Source organism: Panthera tigris, chromosome D1 (genome assembly GCF_018350195.1).
Source record: "Panthera tigris isolate Pti1 chromosome D1, P.tigris_Pti1_mat1.1, whole genome shotgun sequence".
NCBI classification, from domain to species: domain Eukaryota; kingdom Metazoa; phylum Chordata; class Mammalia; order Carnivora; family Felidae; genus Panthera; species Panthera tigris.
In genome coordinates this window covers 97,460,346-97,481,352 of record NC_056669.1, presented here as the reverse complement: position 1 = coordinate 97,481,352, position 21,007 = coordinate 97,460,346, and the positions used below count along the sequence as shown (strand labels likewise).

General features: G+C 40.7%; 1 protein-coding gene across 22 annotated transcripts in view; it reads left to right on the top strand.

Moving 5' to 3' along the window:
• Positions 1 to 8,303: 8,303 nt before the first annotated feature.
• Positions 8,304 to 21,007, top strand: part of PHF21A (PHD finger protein 21A) — a 194,764-nt gene continuing 182,060 nt past the window's right edge. For 12 of the 22 annotated variants that reach the window (XM_042957605.1, XM_042957617.1, XM_042957614.1 and 9 more), the window contains exon 1: positions 8,304 to 8,559. The gene's annotated coding sequence lies outside the window, so the exon portion shown is untranslated. The other 10 variants (XM_042957607.1, XM_042957603.1, XM_042957608.1 and 7 more) reach the window with 7 other exon arrangements.

Genomic DNA, 21,007 nt, shown 5'->3' with positions numbered 1-21,007 from the left:
TCCCTCACTCAGGATCCAAGTCGATTCAAGTGCACAATTCCACCTTATTTCAGTGTGAAGGAATGCCAGCCTGACAATATACACTTGAGGTCATTCCTAAAGCTATAAGTAGCTCCAGCCTCGTAACCTTGGATAAAGCCCTAAAGGAGTCCCCTTCCTTCAATGCACAGGCCTTTCAAGGCTCTGACCCCCAGGATTATGATTCCCATGGCTGCTGCTTCTCTCGTTCCTCTCTCTAGGCCCACATCAAACAAACAATCACTCCTAGACCTTACTCTGGTCTCTGAAAAATCAGGTCATGTCCTGTTTGGATGCCAGGCACACCCCTGTGGCTTTCTGTTCAGAAGTGCACTATCTTTACAGCCCCTTGGTTCATCACCCTGCCTGCCACCTGCAGGTACCCTGCTTCTCGCAGGCTTCATTTTCTAGCCTTTGCTGGTCCCGGGGCTCAGTGATAGCACCCCTTAGCTGTTCTGATTCAGCTCCTCTTCTGTGCAAAATTTCCCTCTTTTCTAAAAGAATTCTTGTGATCTCCATAACTTCCCTATTGTCCCTTGGGAAATCACCCTAAACAGGAAATCATTTACATGTATGAAGAGCTTATGTGCCGGAACTCATCCAAACTTTTACAAGCCATTATTTCATTTATTCCCAGTAACAATTCTGTTACTATCCCCGTTTAACAGATGAGAAGACCGACGCATGTGCAGTTGTCCAGAATCATATATCAAGTGGTAGATGGCGATATGATTTTGGCAATCTGATTCCAACTTATCATTTTGCAATATTGCTGTTCGACGATTCAGAATCACATTTGCACCGCAAAGGCAGTTATTGTCTTGTCTGGGATATCTCCACTGTTTGTTTTTTTTTTCAAATTCATAATAACCTTTTCTTAACCCCCTAATGATAAAACACACGTTTATTACAGGATTCTCTAACCTTAAAAAAAAAAAAAAACAATGATTACATAATTGTGTTTGCCTTGTGAAAATTTACTGCTTTGTACAACCTGTGATCTGTGCACTTCTCTGTATGAATGCTATACTTTAATTAAAAAGTTTATATAAAAGATTCCTCCAGATCCCTTTATATTTTAACTTAGGAAACACCTCCCTGCGCCCCATTGTAGAACTGCAGTGCAATTTGCCAATGCTTTTGGGGAAGGTGAATTTCGCAACAGCACCTAGTCAGGTTTAAATGTTTGGGACTGGACACATATTATGCTAGCTGGGCATGCTATCTATGCCTGACCCCATGTGTTTTATGGGATACAGAGGTTGTAAAAACCTTATTAGAACATTATTTCAATAAGGGGAAGAGAACCTTATGCTATTGCAACAAACCTGTGCCCTAACTGATTTAACATGAAAGATGGAAGGTTTCACACTGAAGTTTAATGCTGCTTTCACTTGGTTGGAATTTGGGAAGCTCCATATTTATAACAGGGTTTCACTCATGTAGGTGTATTAATTGTCCTTCCCAGGTTTCAATGCTCACAGAAGAGGAGTAGCAATAAAATGGTATGTATTTGTACAACTTGATACAATTTACCAAAGACCAATAATAATATTTACCCAGCGCATATGACACATTATCTCATTTAACCTCCGTAACAACTCTACGAAGTGTCGAATGGTTATTTCTGCATTTTGCACATAAGGAAAGCGTGACTTGCAATAGTGCATCGTTTGCTCAAAGTCAACCCAGGACTCTATGATTCCAACGTACCTAATTCCTCAAGAATAAGCCCTGCTACTTCTCACTAACAGCTTGGACCCTCACAACAATCCAGTGGATTAAGTATTATTGTTTCCCCCATTTTGGACAAGGAAATAGACCTGGAGAGATAAAGTGATTAACTACACATTTGCAGAGCTCAGACCCAAGCTCCGGTTCTCAGACTCCAAATCTGGGAACGTCTTCCACTAGATAACGTCATTGCTTAGGCCCACAATGCAATTTATTTATGTTGATAATGGATAATCTAAAGGTGGAAATAATAAGATGATAAAATTCTCTTAACATCTCCAGTCTTGGAGATTCTTCTTGTGATATTTTTAGCAGCTCGGCAGCTTTAAGGCAGACGTTTCTACAGTTCTAATTGCAACCATTTTTGTTTTTAACAACAGGTCCAGCTTAGGCCCCCTGATCTATATCAGTTACTTTTGGAAAAGGAATTGGGATCTGCTTCTGCGTGGAAGGCAGAGTCACGTACATGCAAATACGCATCTAAATTTGTTCCTGGTGTTTGGTCTAGTTCAGTGGTTTTCGTCCCGCCTCCCAAGCCCCCTGCCACCCCTGGTGCAATTTTACCTTCCTTCCCCCTGCTTCACCCCACCCCCCTCCCCCCAACACGCACATACGGGACATTTGGCAACGTCTGGCGATATCTTTAGTTGTCATCCCCGTGGGGGGAGATTCTATTGGCATCTAGTGGGTGGAGGCCAGGAATGCTGCTAAACATCCTACAGTGCTGCCCACAACAAAAATTATCTGGCCCCCAAATGTCAATAGTGCTAAGGTTCAGGAGCTCTGGTTTGGTTAATTCTTTTAAACACACACACACACACACCTGATGTTGCTTAGGATTCAATTGACCTTGGAGATTATGGCGAAAGTAATGAAATTGAAGGTATTCTCGAGAGAGCCAACTGCTTATCCACCAATATTTATTTATTTACAAGTTATACCTGATCCATCTCCAATTATGATTTTGGCTTTCCGTAAATGCACACACAAGGTAGTTAAAGTGAAGATTTTTAAAGGATCAGAAACCATTGAGACGGTAGGGAGAAAGAACATACATTCAACTTTGGCTAGTCACTGGGGATTTTCTGTCATAATTCTTTAAAAATCACATTGCTAGGCTTCCTCTACTTATCTAAGCACTTTGTTGGTACAAGCCAGGTTTCCATTTATTCTAGCCCAATAAGAATTAGAAAAGAAGAGCTGGTGAACTCCCATAGTTACTGCTCTGCCTCAGTGAAGGAGGACCCTCAGGTCTTCAGACAGTTCAAATCTCCTTTAGGGTGACCTTTTAAGAGACAATGGGCTTACTTTTCAGTCTAACAAAAAGGATAGTAGTTGAGTGAAGGACGGGTGAGGGGAGTTGGATAAGAAAGCTTGTTCAGGGGCCCCTGGGTAGCTCAGTCGATTAAGTATCTAGCTTCAGCTCAGGTCATGAGGTCCTGATTCTTGAGTTGGAGCCCCTCTTCGGGCTCTGTGCTGTCATCTAGAAGCCTGCTTCTGATTCTCTGTCCCCTTCTCTCTGTCCCTCCCCTGTTCATTCTCTCTCTCTCTCTCTCAAATAAATAAACATTAAAAAAAAAAAAAAAAGAAAGCTTGTTCAATTAGTCCTTTGGGGGGAGGTTTCCTTACCTGGTTTGAAATATTCTCAAATACTGTCAGAATATCAGAAACAATCACATACAAATACAAAACAGCTTACTATCTATGGGTACAGTGTGTACTAGACTATTACAAAAACTGTAAAATAAGAAAATTTATAAGAGACTTTGTTTTGTATTATAACACATAATGCCTCCATATAATATTAGAATATATAAGCTTCTGTAATATTTTTCCTACATTTACAATATCTCTGCATTAGACCGATAGTCCTCATAGGGGGCTGTTTTATCATTTTGAATGACATTTTATATTACCCAATAGAATCCCAATATTAAATATTTTCTATCAAACAAAAGTTATTTAGATTCCTACCTCCTTTCTCTTATACCAAAATATATCTATATCTATATCTACATCTATATCTATATCTATCTATATCATCTATATCTATGTCTATCTACATGGTAACAAGGCAAATGTAAAACATAGAAGCCATAAAAATACAAGAAGAAAATTATACGTATTTTTCTAATCTAGGACTTTGGGTGGCCTCTGGAAGCATGGAACGAAAGGCAGGATATATATAGACATCACAGGTAGATTTGACCATTTTTAGAAAAATGTAAAAACTGTACTCCAATATTTAAAAGCATTCAAAATTTGAGTTTACTGTTTATTCAACAGGGTTTTGATGGTTATTGGGGGAGTAAACAGGTTTAGGAAAGCAAATTCTAAGTTACTGTGCACCTGCTATTATGTCATTTATGTCTAAAAGTTGAATGGTTTACTTCAAAGGAGCTTCTGATGTAAACTTTCAATTTTTAGTTTATTTCTGGGATTTCCACTAACATACTAATTGTTAGCTTTTTTTTTCTTTAGAATTTATGCTATGTAACCCTTTCAAAAATCCAACGAGGATTATCTTTAGTTTGTGCATGAGAAACACCAAGGTTCAGATGGTTTAAGTGCTGTTTAAGGCCATATAGCTAGTGTGTGTTTACTAAGTGCCCATGACTGGCATGCTTAGAAATTGAGAAAGACCCATCAAAATGTATCATAATACCAGCCTCACAACCTTGACTCACCCAAGAATCCTTGGACCTCATATGCCACATCTGTGCTGACAAGAAATTGGGACGTGTTCACCCTCTCCAGAGTTATGTTAACTCAGGAAATGAATTTGAGGGCACCGGGAAAACATGTATTATATAGTCCCATGTACCAGGCACTGTACCAAACATTTCACATGAATTATTTTATTCAATCTTCTCAACAACCCTACAAAACAACAACAGCTTCATTTTACAAGATAGGAAAACTGAGGATTTGAAAGGTTAAGGAACTTGCCCAAGGTGTCTTAGTTGAAAAGGAGTGGTACTGTCCAGTTGTCTGAATCTGGGTCGGCTTGGTTCCACTCCTCCACACCATTTAGAGAGGGAAAGAGTATGTAAATGGAACCATCATCTATTCGTGAATCACAGCTCTTCTTTTCCATAGAGTTTGATAGTTATAGGAGTGTTAAGACAATTAGTTAAAATATTTTATTAAAAAATTTTCTTTAATGTTTATTTATGTTTGAGAGAGAGAGAGAGAGAGAGAGAGAGAGAGCAAGCTGGGGAGGGGCAGAGAGAGAGGGAGACACAGAATCCGAAGCAGGCTCCAGGCTCTGAGCTGTCAGCACAGACTCGGGGCTCGAACCCACAGACCGCGAGATCATGATATGAGTCAAAGTCGAACAACACCGACTGAGCCACCCAGGCATCCCTGAAATATTTTAATTAGATATAAATATCTAAAACTCGATTTTGCATGACATTGGGGTTTGATTGATAAACAAACATCTTAATGTTTGTCAACTTTAGTCTTCTAAAGCCAGGGTCGGTAAACCACAGCCCATGGGCCGTCCTGCTCACCCCCTTGGTTTAGCCCGCAAGATAAACATGCCTTAACATTTTTCTTTAATGGTCGAAAAAATTAAAAGAATATTTTGTGACACAAGAAAAGTACATGAAATTCCAATGTCAAGGCCCATAAATAAAAGCTTTATTAGAACATAGCCAGGCTCATATGTTTACATATTTTCTATGGCTGCTTTTGTGCTACAACTACATAGAGTTGAGAAGTTGTGACCAAGGCTCCATGGTCTGCAAAGTCTTAGATATTTATTATTTGGGCTTTTACAGAGAAAAGTTGACTGGCTCCTCTTCTATAGCATTTACACATTCAGGCACCATTTGAGTTTCTAAATTTTTTTTTATGAAATTCGGAAACATTTTTAACTTTTTTTCCAGAAAGCACACTAAAGCAGTCTTGCTCTGAAAAAATTTTTGACAGCCTGGGCTGATTGGAAATGACCCCATTAGGTTGTGGTTCTAGTGCCTGGTTGGTCCAGTTTGAGAGGCCCTGCCTTAATTCATCTTTTAAATACATTAGAGTTATCTCTAGGTGGCAAAGCTGGGTCTTACTACCCAACCTGTCCTTCCGTTATTCATCTTGACTGTGTTATGGGTTCGGTTTCACAACATTATGAGTTCATCCAGGCTTCTTGAATCATTTATAGGGATTTTCATTTTTGCTCTCAAACTCTTACACACTTTCTCTGCTGTGAATTTTTTTGAATATAAAGCTCAGAGTACTAAATGGCTTACACATGTAAAAGAAAGCCCATACTTTTTCTAAGCTTTAAGAAATCAGAATTAAACAATTTTTTTTTCTTGAGAAAGTCAACTTAATTTTGCAGGTCACAGAAGTAAGAAAACACCTTCATATCCAAGGATCTCAAAGCACCTCTGGTGGAAACACATAGCAAGGTAAAGGACGTCTGTTTATTTTTAAATACTGTTTATTTCTTGGAGGAAATACTATTTAATGGGAAAGATGTGACTAGTAACAAATAGAGTCTAAGGCTATTTCTGGTTCTGTCAATGACTCACTTTGACTTTGGGCAAATCATCTCACCACTGTTGCTCTTTATCTGCAAAAACTGGACTTCATGCCTATGGGAGTTGCATGGCTAATCAATGCCTGGAAAATGCGTAGTGGCAGATGCTACAAAAGTGCTGAGCCTTAAAAACAAAACCACCCCCACCCCCCATTTGTATTCAGTTGAGGCTGGGGTTTATTGTTATTTAACATTCGAAGGCCAACACTACGTTAAGTCCATCGTGCTGCACAGACCAGATAATATCACTGTCCAGTAGGGATTTTTTCCTTTAATGTAGGATTCTGGACTTTTCTTTTTCTTTATTGTGGTTGAGTGTTATTTTAGAATCTAGTAGTATATCCATACAAAAACATTAAGCTTTAAGTTGAAAACTATCGATTTGAAAATCTAAATAACCCCCCACCAAAAATTAGGGGGGCCCCTCCCCTCCCCGCCAAGAAATCTCTCAAAACAAGAATTCCTCTGATGTTTTTTTTTTTTTTTTTCCTCCCTGCAGTTCTCCATGTTACAGTCCTTGGAGGTAGAATAGGCATAAAATACTTTCACTAATAAAATATGACAAACCGCCGGATTATACGTGGCCGATTCCCAGTGATTGCCCTGCTACACAAAGCAGAAAAGTAAATGCCATCATCCCCCTTAGAACAAAAGAACTTAGGAATAAAAAACATGGAGAGGGGGGAGAAAGCAGCAATAAATAAAGGTGAGGGAAGGACCCCGTCCCCCGCCCCTCCCCGACGCGAGTGTGGGACTAAGTGTGGCTAATAAAGTGGTTCAAGGGTAGTTATTTGGAAAGGGGGCGGGGTGGCGAGGGGAGGGAGCGGGCGAGCGGCGGCCGGGGATTGCATGTTGCATTCGACTTGAGGTTGCATCTTTCTCCTGTTGCCTGGACCACGCTCCCCCATTGCAGTGCTTCCCCATTGCTTCCCTTCGCTCTTGCCCTCGCGGCTTTTTTCCCCCCTTAAAACTGCTGTTGCACGGGAGGGAGTTGGGGCCGCTCCGGAGCCCCTTTGCAGCTCCTGCCGGCGGGAGGGGGGAGTTGGGCTCGGGCCGCGGAGTTGGGGGGGCCGCAGCGGGCTCCGGCCTCGCCTCGGCTGCAGCTACATGGGAGCCGAGCTGCGGCGCTGCACGGGCCCATCATTGCGGCGGCCCCGGAGTTTGGCCGCCGCCGCTCCGTGCTCAGCCCCATCACCGCCGCCGCCGCCGCCGCTGCACTGGAGTTTGGCTGCTGCTGCCCTACTTCACTCTAGTTTAGTTTCACTCACTTTACATCCGGGTTTTTTCCCTAGGCAATGGGGGCCGCAGCACACCCCGTTCCTTAGGCAAAGTGAAATAAATTCGCCGCACCGACACGTCAAGTAGTCCGCCCGCCCGAGCGCCGCCGCGGGCCCCCGCCGCCCCTCCCGCCGCCGCCCCGTCGCCCCCGGGGGGGCCCGTGCGGCCCAGGAGCCGCCGGCGGAGACGCGGGGGCCCGGGCCGGCCGCCGTACAACTCCGCCCGGCGGCCCCCTCCCTCCCCGCCGTGCCCCTCTACCCCGGCGTCTCCTCTCCCCCCCGCCCTCGTCCCCGCTTTCCCAGCCCCAGTCCCTCTCGCCCGGCTCTCGGGAGCGGCGGGGGCGCGCACGGCGGCGGCGGCGGCGGGCCGGCGGGGCCGCGCGGCGGGCTCCCGCGCGGGCGAGTGTGTCTGGGCCTGGGCGGAGGGATCCCCGGGCTGAGGCGGCGGAGGTGCTGCGGCCCGGGGCCGGGTGGTGAATGGGCTGGTGGTGCTCGCTGCTGCTGCTGAGAGGAGGAGGAGGAGGATGAAGAGTTGGGCTTGTTTGTCTCCCACAGTTTCTCTCCTGCTGCTCTGATTCCCCCCCACCCCTATTCCGGCCCGGGGCCTGTGTGTGTCTCTCCTGGAGGAGGAGGAGGATCCAGTTCCTCCCCCCACCCCCTCCTCCCCACCCCCCCTTGCCTGGGGAAGAGGAGGAAAGAAACAGCCCAGAGAGAGAGAGAGAGAGGGAGAGAGAGAGAGTGAGTGAGAGAGAGAGGGAGAGGAGAGGAGGAGGAGGAGGAGGGAGAAGGGAACAACCTACCATCTTAACACACTAATATCTAAAAAGTGCGAGAGGCCCAGAGCAGCAGCAGAAGCAGCAGCAGCAGCTCCAGCTTCTTCCCTCCCTCCCCATGAAGAAGAGTTCCCTCCTCCTCCTCCTCCTGCTTCTCCTGCTCAGAGTTCCTGCCTCCAGCTGCCAGGGGGGACAACCAGCCAGCAGCAGGAGGGTGCAGTATCCCAGCTTTTCCATTCTCTCTTCTCCTCACTCTCCTCTTTTTTTCTTGAGTAGCTCTCTTTCCCCTCCCTCCCCCCTTCCCCCTCTCCCCCTCTCCCTGTCTCTGTCTTGTCTCTGGTGTTTGTCTCTGGGAGGAACTGGGGCTGCCTGCTTGGAGTTTGTTGTGGGGGGGAGGTAGGGGGAGGGGAGGGGTGTGTGGGAGGGAGGAGGGAAAGGGGGGTGTTCTCGTCAGGACCCCTCAGTCAACTTGAGATTTGAGCAATAACTTCCCCTTCGGGGCGCCCCCCTGCGTGCCCTTCCTATTCCTCCCCCCCTAAAAAAAAGACAATGGAAAAACCTTGTCTCCCCCTTCCTTCCCTCTGCCCTCCACCCCTCCCCAGGATAAATTGGAAGTAAGTTTATGAGCAGCCTCGGGAGCCTGGGCGCTGAGTGCTGGGCCGAAGCGGGTGACAGAGGCGGCGCGCCGGGGGTGGCGGGGAGGGGGCGTCACATTGTCCCGGCGGGGGGCCGGGGAGGGGGCCGCCGGCGGGGGCGGGGGGCGCGGAGCCTCGTCCGCCCCCTCGGCTGTCCCTCGGCCCGGGGATGGTCGCCTTGGCTCCTTCATCACCCTGCCCCCCCCCCCCCCCCGGGATGCTGTCGGGGGGAAGTTTTTATTATGATTATTTAATTAATTAATTAATTTTTTTTTTTTTTTTTTTTTTTTTTTTTTTTTTTTTTGGAAAACCATCTTGTTTGGTGACTGAGGGATCTGGTTAAAAAAAAAAAAGCTGCGGCTGCTGACGCTGCCGGGCCCGACTGTGTGTGTGTGTGTGTGTGTGTGTGTGTGTGTGTGTTGGTGCATTTGTCTTGGGTGGCCGGAGCAGCGTTGGGGAAATTCCGCTTATTCTTCTTCTTCTGCAACTTGTTATTCCGGAGAGTCTGCCTGCACCCCTCACCCCGGGGCCGGCCCTCCCGCACTCGCCCCCGCCGCCTGCGGCCGCGGGGCGCCCCCGGGACCCCGCGCGGGCCGGGGCCGGCAGGCCGCTCCGAGAGGGGCCGCGGCCGCCCCTCCCCCGCCCGCGCCCCCGCCGGGGGGAGGGGCGCGCGGAGTGGGACTCTTTCCGTTTGGTCCAGCCCCGTCGTGCACGCAGTTCCCAACACTTCTCGTCATCCTCTCTTTGGTCTCTTTATTCTGCTGAGCGGTGCTGTTAGGATTTCTTTTTTTCCCCTGACCACGTTCGCTATGGTGGGTAGCAGCAAGGTGGCCCTGGTAGGGGAGGGGTTGATACCGAGATTGGGCACCAGGGGAAGAATGTCTCGGTTCAACTTTGTCTGTGGCTTGCACCCCCGGAGAAGGCCACACGCCGGTTGTAGGGTGCAGATGTGCTGAGAGTGATTTCTAAGTAGTTGAGTTGTTGAGATGAGGGTAGGACTGCTAATGGTAGGCAGGTTTTGTTTTCATTGGTGAATCCGGTGTCATCATATTCAGGGCATATGTTGAAATATTCTTTGTTTAGGTCTTGAAGTAGAGGATCTCACTCTGCACGTCCACATTGTGTTGTTTTTAAATGATGTCTGCAAGTGTGGCTTTCTAGAATTTCAAATGTGAGTTAAGGTCCGGGCGTGTGTGGGCCTCAGCATTGGCCTTGACAGTGAACTTTGTGGCTGTGTTTTGGATTTCAGAGATTTGCCCCATAGCCGGGATGTAAGCTGTACGTTTTTTGTTAATGGTAGGTGTCAGGAATGTAGATGCTTAAGCTGGGGACGTTAAAGGGAGAACATTCCTGTATTAATAATTGATAGCTGAATATTAGAATCAGATTAATTTGGGTTGTGAAAGTTTTTTTTTTTTTTTTTTTTTCTCTCTTTTTGAAGCAGCTGTGCACTCTAGGAAGGAATCCTTTTCATAGGCACACTTTATAGGAGTTCTTTAGGGCAGGGAGCTAGAATATCTCCTTTTGGAGAGGATACTCATGAACGTCTCTGGCTTCATCGAGGGCCTGGTAAGGGGACTGAAACTGGGACTAAGACATCTAAGTGTACTTTTCAGTGTTTATGTTGTTTGTTTACATCTGGTGTTGTCTCACATTTGGGCACTAGAAATAAATAGGTCAGTTTTGCTTTTGGTTTTTGAAGAGTAGCCCCCTCCCTCCCTTTTTTTTCTTAAGTTTCACAATTTACTTGGTTTCACAGCATTGTAGGAAACTGTTACTACATTTTTACTGGAAATACTATTATTCATTTTGATTTTGGTAAGTTCCTTTCTATTCTTTTTTTCCTGTCTTCACTTGTAAATGGACTCTACGTTGTGGGCTTAACACTAGCTTATTAGGGGCTATTAAAAATGTCTGAAGAATACATTTTAAAATATCAAGACATACTTCTTGATGGAAGGAGGAAATTTTTGTGTGCAGTTATACTCCTGTTTCAAAAAATTTCTGTACTTAAAACTTAAGTAGATAGACAACTATCCTTAAAGGGAGCATAGTAATAGTGCAGAAAATTCTCAAAACACAAACTTCTGGCTAATATGTTAAAAATATTCCAGGTGCTTTTTTTTTTTTTATATATCAGACTTTTGCTTTTGTTAACATAATGGTATTTGAATATGACTGGCATTGCTTGACTGGCCGTAATAAAGTCTTTTGCTTGAGTGCTTTTGAAGGCTTTTAAAGGTAGTTTGGAGATAATTTTGCAAGCTTTATTTAAGCATGTTGCACTTTGGACTCAGGCAGGTCTTTATGGAACCAGAATAGTGATAGATTAAAAAGAGTCGTACCAATGCCAGATTTTTCTCTTTAAGAGATATAAGTGATGGACAGGGCCCTCTTTCTTTTAGCTTTGAAGGGTTCATCCTTTTCCCCATTCAGTCATCTGGGAGAAGCTGCCTCAGAAATACTCTTCTTCTGCTTACATGAAGAACTCTAAATGCTATCCAGCAGGAGGTGCTACAGCAAGATAGAGCCAATCTCTGAATTCTGAGGGTCTTGCTACTTACTATAGCTCTATTAGCTTCAACTAAGCAGCAGGATTAACACTTTAAAGTTCCAGAAAGAACTTTGAGTAAGTCCATTTAAAAAAGTCCATTAATAAACTGTTTATTTGATACTGAAATGTTTGATTGCTTTTTACCTGCTTACAATATTATGCAAAGTAGCTTTGTTATTGTGGACACACTTACGTACAGAGTGCTCTTAGAACTATTTTGATGATCAGTTAGTTTTGTATTGGTGAGTGGGGTGTTGAACACTTATGTGAAAAAATTACCGTGCACTGGCTATAAACAAAAGAAGTTGGTCTGACTTGGGGCTTTAGGTTTTTGTGTCATCCCTGTAATATTAATACATTTAGGATATTGGGTACTTGAAATTCTGGGAAGGGAGATACTGTATGGAAAAATTTTAATTTCTGTGTTTATGTCTCACATCTATGGACAATAATCCTAATGGGTAAATTCTTAGGCACTCACCTTCATAAATACATGTATGTGGTTGATGTCTTTGAGTTGGTCTCCAAAGAGATTCTTGAACTGTAAGTAAAGTTATATCTGTGAGTATAGGTCATTGCTGATATGTACATTAGTAACAATAACTGCATAAAGGTGAAAGTAGTTTCATAGCATCTACAGCACATGCTCCTTTGAAACCCTATTAGTGTTAGGCGAGTTGATTTATCCCTGGAAATATGCGACGGTGGTAGCTTGCAAAGTTTTATATCAAAGTTTTAGAAAGTTAGAAATGGGTAGAAAATCTGATGAACCTGCTTTGCATTTCGTCGGTTTTCTAGGCATAATACTGTACTTTTTTTCTCAGTAAGATCAAATGAGATAATACATTGTAAAAGTTCTTTGTAAATTATCAGAAGCCATGCAGATGTTGAGATGGGTAACTAATTAATACGTGGACAGAAACTTCTGTCTTTAAAATGTTAACTTTATCCCCATGATTTGGGAAATGAGCACATTAAAAGTGTACCCCCCAACACTTTCTGATTTTTTTTTTTTTAATGCTACTGTGGTTACCAAAAAGCTCTTTGTTAACAGTCTTGAAGCTTTGTTTAAAAACTGCTGTGGAGGCAGTTTCTCATAATTAAAAAATAAAGATCATTTTTCTTTTTGTAGATCCTGTGAGATGTGTATCCTCCATTAAAATTTTCCTTCATTTTTTCATTGATGTGATAGTAGTTGATTTTAGTGAATATTTAAATTCCTGGATTCTTCTATAGACTCTCATTAACACACAGAGTAACAGATGTCACAGTTAAGGTTTTGATTGTTTTGAGGGATTCTGTTAACTTTCTGAAAAATTCGTACTAACTAAAGCCTTCAAGCTTGTTTCAAAGTGAAAAAGAAGTATATCTGTATGTATTAGTATTAGGTACATGTGTATATCATTTTGCCTCTTTTAGAGGGATGCTTGAGGAAATGACTACTCAAATCTAGAGGAGTGCACTGAAATGTTTTTTGCGCAAAAATAACCCCAAAGTTTAAAACTCAGAGCCTTGATTTGTAGCTTTTTTAATAGACTCTGCTCACAAATTTGTACTAAAATAAAATAAAATAGAGATAATTGGGAGTCCTGGTGTTTATGAGCATTTCAAAAGGTTTAGTATCTTAAATTTTAGAAGTGACTGCTTTTTATGAAATAGCCCCTTTAATTAGAAATTAAATATAGAAACTTGTTTCTGTGTGAAGTGAGAAAAACATTTGACTGTTTAGATAAAAATGAAACCTCCCAGGGTAGTATTAACTTTTTTATCCTACAGACAGTGAATGCTTAAATTTGGTTTTTTGTTTTTTTGTTTTTTGTTAAGGAAATACTGAAGTTAGGGTTATGGTAATATGCTTTTAAATTTTGTATTCTTAGTATTTTATTGCCGAAGTCTTTTGTATTTAATTGCTATTCGAAGGGAGAAAGGGAAGGGATTAAAGTTTTAGGTCTCTAACCTTTGACAGAATTCCTTCATATCTATATTCAGACTTGATTTCTTGAAGTATGTTTGAATCTTCATGTTAATTTGTCCTGGGAAATAATCGTGATTTTTGTTGACTTCTCAGGAACTTTTTGTACATAGGCTTTTCAGTAGGCTCTAAGTATTCTTTAGGAGCATAGCAGTATATTTTGATCACTTTAACTTTAGCAGGTGTGTATTTTTGCTGCTTTGAGATTTTTTTTTTTTAAGGAGGTAATATGCTAACGCTGTTTTAAATTTATTGTAGATAATTACTTCTTAAATAGCATATGTTTTCTTGTTGTGTGTATATGTGGCTTGCTCTTTTTTAGGCTTTCATATAATTCTTATTTGTGTATTAAATTTTTGGAGTTATCTTTTGTGAGAATGCTGAAATAGATGTTTAAGAATAACTTTTGATTTACTTGTCTATCAGTTCAGTGTTAAACTGGGGGTGGTGGTTAACTCTTCCCTTTTCGAGATAATATATGAGGTTCAGTCAACCTTTGGGTTTTCTATAGCAACTTTCTTACACTAGACACTTGTGTGGCAGTTTGAATACCCCTCCATTTCTCTTCCTCCAATACATTGCAAGGCCTCCCCCTGTTTTAAGAAATAAAAAATAGCAGGTCTCTGTTGAAGGAAACTGTTCTTTCCTATATTTTGGAATCATCAATGGAAATGTTTTCAGTTTTTTTAAATAGACAAGTGAATCGGTAATAGGGTGATAGGAAGGGAATGGGGCCTAACAGGTTGGTGATCTAGGCTTTATTTTGACTCTGTGGGCCTAGGGGACAAAAAAGAACTTAAACACAGAAGCCAAAAAGATGGGTTTTGTTTTATTGTTTTGGCTGCATTGAGAATACAAACTGTCAGTACTTGAGGAGAAGGAGCAGCAGAAAGGAATTGATTTTTTTCTGCTGCAGATCCAAGTATTGTTAACCATGTGCATCTCTAAAGCAGCATACTTGCAAATCAGACAGTAGTTGATTCATTCATTCAATTAACAGTCAAACCCTAGACTGTTTTTTTTTTTTTTTTAGATTTTTAAATAAGTACCAAAAACTTCAGAATAATGACAATAATTTCCTGATAAAAGTGGGTGATAGTAACCATGGCAACTGCTATCTCTGGCCTTATGGACAGTATGTTGTATTGATGAAGCTTCAGATCCTGTAGTAGCCTGTCACTTTTATGGTGAAATGTAGTAACATGTGTTGCAGGTGATTTTTAGCTGGATTGTGTTAAATTTGTGTGCCAGCTTATCTTTCCTTGTTAGGAATTTCTTGGACTATATTCCACAGCATGTTTGTGAAGGTGCTGTTGCCTGAAAATAACCCACCACCTGTGTTAGGCCTCCTGATGCAGATTGCACTTAGTTTTTTCCCAGCCTCCTTCCTCAGTCTTGCAGAAAATAGGGATGTGTGTAGAAACTGTAAATACATAAATAATGGCTCAAAGTTACCTGTTTGGGTTTGGACATGTTATTGATAGGCAAAAAAAATCTTTTGTGTTTTCAGAAGAGGTCAGTGGATGAGAGAAATGAGTCTGTACTTGGAATATTTTTTTCCTAAGTGTTCTTTCTGGAAACGTGTATGTGTGTTAAATGAGGGGCTAGGAGTGGAGGGCAAAAATAATTGAGTAAGGACTTGACAAAAGAGAAACTTAAGTATTATTGTTTTTGTGTGTGTGATGGTGTTATGTGTATGTATTACTTTAAGAATATATTTCCTAATGTGCATTATTAGAGTATGGTAAATGTTTTTGTATGAGAATTTTCTGTGAGAAAAATTACATATAAAATATAACTTGAAAAACTGTTAAGAGAAAACCTGATAAAACAATTAAAACTTTTTTGGGGAAGGGGGATAGAGAGTTTCGGTACTGATCCAACCAAACTTAAAAAAATGGCTTTGAGTATCATGGTTTAAAAATTTTTTTAATTGTATAAAACCTTTTTTTTCTTTTTAAGCATTTCTTTTATATGCTTATCCTGTATGAGGTTTTTCTAATGTGAAAATGTTGTTCTAAATATTGATACTTTTCCAATATGTACTAGAGAAACTGCCGGAGCAGAGAGCAAACAAGTTAGATCTGAGTTTGACTAGGCCCTGATAATAAGATCTCGTCAAATTGTGCTGGAGATAGTTCAGACTTTCTTGAAACTTACAGTGATAGAATGAAGTGGTTTACTTACTACAAGTCCCAGGATGCATTTCGGGTTTTTGCTTAACTTCGGATTAGAGCATTGCATGCTGGGACCTGTAGTTGATTTAAACAGCACAGAGAACCCTTCCCTCTTGTCTACTCCATTTTATACAAACAGCTTTCCAAGCCTCTAAGAACTTTCTGCTAAGTAAAATTTGATTGCTAATATTGTAATTATCATGGTGCTGTTATTCTAAAGTGAGTCTTCAGAAACACTCTGCTGTTTTAGTTTATCTTGGATTAGTTTGTTGTTGTTTTATCGGCTGCTGTAAGATTTACATGTACAATAACTGATACATGTGTATATGTGTGTGTTTATATATTTAAAACTTAGCAGTTGTAAATTTTTTTGTTGTCTGTGGTGGTGCTAGATCACTTTACAATTACAGCATATAGATTGCTCTTATGGGCATCAGGAGCTTATAATCGTAGGGCCTGATATATGCTGTTCTCTTTTCTTTGAATGGGGCCAGTTATTCAGTGCCCGTATTTAAGCTCAGAGGTTTTTTATTATTATTATTCTGTCGTAATTGTCAACATCTTGCATCTTAGTATTTATTATTTTTTTTATTTAAAATTGTTTTATATTTATTTCCGTGCACATACAAGTGGGGGAGGGGCAGAGAGAAGGAAAGACAGACTCCCAAGCAGGCTCCACACCATCAGCGCAGAGCCCCACGTGGGGCTCAAACCCACAAACTGCGAGATGAGATCATGACCGGAGCTGAGATCAAGAGCCTGACCCTTAACCGGCTACGCCACCCAGGCACCCCTTGAATCTTAGTATTTTTAAAATGGAAGACAGATTCCTGAAACTTAATGTAGTTTTAGTGTAAATTTACCACTCAAAGATGTAGTCTGAAAGAGAAAAAGGTAAGGTTTCTTTAACAATTTGTTTATATTTTCAGTTGTGAGTTTAAATTCCTATTCTTTTTGTTCTTTAAAGTTCTGATTCTTTTATTAATGAATATCAGTATGTTGTTGCAGGGAGTAAATGTTAAGGTCTGTGAAAGCGCGTGGCACAGTGCCTGGCACATAATAAAGCCTCAGTAAATGTTCAGAAGTAGCAGTAGCAGCAGTAGTAGTGGTGGTTCTTGTTACTAAATAAACATCGTGCTTCCCATTTTCCCCTCTCTTTTGACGTTATTATCTGATTAGAAGCCTAGCCTGTTTCTGATAAGACCTTGAGATTTTTGTCCTATGGTGATGATGTGGCAATTCCTTAGAAGTTTTTGCTGTACGTAAAATGTCTTTGCACCTCAGTTTCTCCCTAAGTGATACGTGCCTCAAGTCAGACAACCAGCCAGTAGCAGAATTTTGACCAGGATTCAGCTCTTGGTCACTGTACTGCAGCCCTTGGTTGACTTTGGAAAGTTCAAAAAAATAATGAAAATTTCTTCATTCATAATGCGTGCACTGGTAAAATATCCAAAGTAGTTTGATTAAAAGAAAGTAAGACGCTGCAAAAATGTTCCTCATGTCACAGTGTAAGTAACCTTGGAAAAATTCTGTTGTGTTTAGAAGCACGAACCAATCCATCACCACAGTTCACGGTGTTACAGGATTGATGTATTGGAGGCCAGTGAGCAGCCCCGGAAAGAAAATGTAGTTTCAGGTCTGTGGGTTGTACTTAAAATGTTAGGTTCAAAAAAATCATAAGTCTTTACATTCTTTTTCTCTTTTAGGACACTAACTTCTTTTAGGCTCTTGAACTTGTAGGATATTTTTATCTCCATGGCTAGTCTCTTTTAGCTTTTGAGAAGGGAAAGAGACATCTGGGAATATTGTAAAATGTAAGCATAAGTTGTGATGTATGTGCTTTAGTTTGAGGGTATACGGAATCAAGATCGTGTCTTTCTTACCTGCCTGGCCAGAATCTATTCCAGCTTTTTCCAGCTTGAATGTAGTTCATGGGATATTATTGCTGAGTGCTGCTGTGTTTTTAAGGAAGATTCTGCCTTTAGTAGTAATTATTTAAGTACTCGTTTACACAACAAACCAACGCACTATAATAATACTAACCTTTTTTCTCTCATAAATATGAACTGAAATTTGTTAATATTTTGATTCTTTAGATGTGTCAAAAATTTGTGGGATCTGATCGGATATGCTTCCACATTATGAGTGGTTTTATTTATCTTATATTAACTTTTTAAGACCCAACATTAAAATGAAATAAATTTCAGTGGTTACAAAGAAGGGAAATACAAAAGGCCAAGTTTTATAAGGGGTAAAATAATCTCTAGTATTAATTGGCCAATGCAGGAAAGATCAGATTTGGATGAATTCTCCTTATCTACATTTTCTAATTACACACGTGTAATTTTTGAAATACCAAAGTCGGAAATAAGGAGAGTAAAACTGGGCAGCCGTGAGTAATCCCTGTAGAGTCCTCTGACACACCTACAATATTGAGCACAGTTTTCTGTCTTTTTTTGATGAAATGTCCCAGGCCAGTGGAAGTGAAACAACTGTGATGATGTCAGAGGACTTGGCTTTTGAGACCAGTCCTGTCACTAGCAGTGTGCTCTTGGGAAATTCAGCCTTGCTGGGCTTTAGTTTTCTCTGTGGTACAATGGGGATAATGGTAAAAGCCTGTTTCACTATGCTGTTCAAAGGACCGGGTGAGATAATACTTATGAATATACTTTATAGACTAAAGTGGTATGTATAAATCGAGTTTTTAATCACTAGTAGGTGCCTGGATTTTAAGATGTTTGTCTATGTTGTGTTAACAATGTTAATATTTTTAAAAAATTTTTCGTATATGAGTTAGAGTCATCTGAGTACCCCCCTGTCCATGGCCAACAGACAAGTTCTTAACTTGTTCTAGCATAGTTCTTGACAGTGTGCCACTGATACATTTTGTGTGTGTGTGTGTGTGTAATATATATAAATATCATAAATGTACTGGTGTGTTGTTATGGTAATAAAAACTTTCAATTATGGGCTTTTATATTTAAAAGTATTTTTATACGTTAATATACAAACTTACACAGATATATGTATTTGTTCTTGGAAAAGTGGCATAAATATAAGACTCTTTGGCAGGTTGTGAACGGCTCTTGTACCGTAGGGTTATTTGTTGTCTTAATAACAACAATAATAATAAGGGTTTAACATTTACCGAGTACTTATTATATATAGTGCTAAGCCTTTTTACATATAGGATCTCATTTAATTGTAATTCTCATAGCAGTATTCTGAGGATTTACTGTTCTTACCCTACCCCCATTTTATAGATGAGGAAATGAAGGCCTCCCTGGGATCACATAGGTGTAGCAAATGCTACCACCTGAATTCAAGCCCAGGTTTGAGTCCAGAACCTTTCCTCTTAAGTGTCCGTAATATTGTGTTAAACTATGTAATAATTCCTGTTAAAAACCTAGAAAATGAATTACTAAAGAAGTTTTTAATTTAGTGAAATGGCCACAGCTATGCTATATCATTTTGAGAATGTTTCATGTTGATTTTGGTTGGGTTCGATTATTTTGGGAATAGTGAGCTTTGGAATGGAATGGAAATGAAGGCTTTTGAGATAGTGCCTGTCTTGTTCATCACTGTATGCCAGTTGTGAAGCACAGTGCCTAGCATGGAGTGGGGACGAAGATCTATTTCTTAAGGTTTGAATTTGAGCACTTTGGCATGGTAGGTTATTTCATACATTTTCTGAGTAAGTGCAAATATTTTACACTGGCGATTTTAATTAGTCCTTAGGTAACTGTCAGAGTTTTAGAGGGTTTGACGAGAAATGGCCTTTCTTTTAAGACATATTATAAAGGCAGTGCATCTGAGTTAGTCTAACCATATAGTTATTATAAAGTAGAAAATTAAAGTCATCCCATTCTACTTCTAAATTTTCTTGTGTTTTAAATATGTACTATATATATCCATTTCAAAAATAAATAGAATTATACCATGATACCGTCCTGAAGTTTACTCTTTTTCAAGTGGCTATTTAAAAAACTTGTTCTTGAAAATACTGCTCATTAAGAAGTGGGAGTGAGGTAGAAAGGAGAGAGGTAAGGTTTATACATTAAGGTTATAAACCTGCACTCTAGATTGATGGTTACCTATGGGGCAAAAAGCATTTTAAGTTCTTTTTACTTGGGCCTAATGCCTTAGAGATGGTCATTGTTATTTTTAAAACTTTCAAAAACGTTAACCAATTTAAAATGACAACACCATTTTCTGTCCTGTGCAAGTAATTTAGGAGACATCATTTCAGAATTAAGTTCTGCTAGTTTATTCTGGTAGCTACTATTTATAAAGAGATCAATTATGGTTTCACATAACTTTTTTTTTAAACTGGTGGGCTCTCTTCTTGGTTGTTAGGAGACATTCATTCAACATTTACAAATCAGAATAGTGTTTTAAAGCTGAGGAAATAATTTTAATATTTTAATTAATGGAACCTCAAACCAGTACCGCTTAATCGGCATGTAGATAGGTATCCTGCATGGGAATTAGTTATGGTACTCTCATCTTTATGTGAAGAGTGTTGGCTGACCTTACTCCCATTCCCATCCCTACTCACTTAACCACTACCAAATGTTACACTGAAAACCCCCCATTTTTAAAAAAAAATTTTTTTTTAATGTTTATTTATTTTTGAGACAGAGACAGAGCATGAACAGGGGAGGGCAGAGAGAGAGGGAGACACAGAATCTGAAACAGGCTCCAGGCTCTGAGCTGTCAGCACAAAGCCCGACGCGGGGCTCGAACTCACGGACCGTGAGATCATGACCTGAGCTGAAGTCGGATGCTTAACCGATCAAGCCACCCAGGCGCCCCTAAAAAACCCCCCATTTTTTAAAGCAACAAAAGAAGGAAAAGAAAAATTATCCGAGTGCCATTTGTTTTTCCGGCATTGTGTAAAGTAAGACATAGGCAAGGCCTTATAATCTACATTAAGGCTTTGAGAGTTTTATCTTGGTGCTAAGGTTATTAGTCATAATTCACCTTTGTAATTTTTAAATTAAAAAAATTTTCTTTCATAGGTAATAAACTTTTCCTTATTTAAAAAAAAAAGGCCTTCCTAGTTCTAGAATGCACTCCTTGTGTCTGAGGTGCCTTAATGCTTCTTTAGACTCATATTTAGTAGTGCTGAAGCTTGGCTTTAAAATACAAGAATTGGATCTGCTAGGACATAGCAGTTTACTTTATTTATTTTTAATTTGTTTTTAAGTTTTATTTTATTTGAGAGAGACCGAGATGGTGCAAGTGGGGGGGGGGGCAGAGAGAGGGAGAGAGAGAATCTTAAGCAGGCTCCTCACTGTCAGCTCAGAGCCTGATGTGGCCCT